This window comes from Terrapene carolina, unplaced genomic scaffold, assembly GCF_002925995.2.
Source record: "Terrapene carolina triunguis isolate 2854851 unplaced genomic scaffold, T_m_triunguis-2.0 Scaffold58, whole genome shotgun sequence".
Classification (NCBI taxonomy): Eukaryota; Metazoa; Chordata; order Testudines; family Emydidae; genus Terrapene; species Terrapene triunguis.
The window spans coordinates 4608415-4609150 of record NW_020664409.1 but is presented as its reverse complement, the minus strand read 5'-3'; the positions used below and the strand labels follow the sequence as shown (position 1 = coordinate 4609150).

At 70.0% G+C, this 736-nt stretch overlaps 1 protein-coding gene across 2 annotated transcripts in view; it reads left to right on the top strand.

The window, feature by feature from the left end:
• The first annotated feature begins 435 nt into the window (after positions 1 to 435).
• Positions 436 to 736, top strand: part of LOC112108759 (TBC1 domain family member 7) — a 24193-nt gene continuing 23892 nt past the window's right edge. The window contains exon 1 of one of the 2 annotated variants that reach the window (XM_026660226.1): positions 436 to 516. The gene's annotated coding sequence lies outside the window, so the exon portion shown is untranslated. The remainder of the gene's footprint in view (positions 517 to 736) is intronic. The other variant, XM_026660217.2, reaches the window with a different exon arrangement.

The following is a 736-nucleotide window of genomic DNA, read 5'->3' as shown; positions in this document are numbered from 1 at the left end:
CTTGGCAGTTGCAATACGGAAACCTTGGCTCTGAAATCCCACCCCGCGGAGCAAGGTTTGGATTTTTCTCGCTGGGGGGCGGCAGGGCAGGGAGGGCAGCATGGGACGTTGGGAAGGTTGCTCCAAGTGCTTCTTTCTCCTCCTTCCCTCGTGGGACGGAGCTGGGACCCGCTCTCTGGGTCACAGTCTCTCTCCCGGGATCTGCTGGGCGGGTGTCTGTTTTCCCTCGCCCAGGCAGAGTGGATTTGGGGGGTGCGCGCGCTCCCCCCGGCAGGGGCACAGGGGTGGTGCGGGGGTGTCTGTCTCCCGTGCTCAGCCTGGGGGTGGATTTTAGCGCGTCTCTCTCCCGCGGCCCGCCCTCCAGCCCTGCGCCCGCCCCCCGCCGCCTCCTCCTTTCCATTGGGCGGGCCGGCGGCGCCTGCGCCGGGCTGGGCTCCGCCTCCGCCGTGTGTTTGTGGCCGGGCCCGGGCCGGGGCTCAGCGGTGCGGGCAGCGAGCGGCCGCCGCCTAGCGCAGGGTTTGCAAGGAGCCGGGGCCGCGGGGGCTGGGGTGTGGGGAGTCTAGTCCCGGGTCCTGTCCCCCGGCGCCCTACGGGCTCCTCCCCCGGTCCCTACAGCTCCAGTGACGCCACCCCCAGCCTCTGTAGCGCCCCGACCCTCCGGAGCCACCCCCCAGTCCCTATAGCACTTAGCTGGCCTATAGCCACCACCCTTATAGCACCCCACTGGCCTATAGCC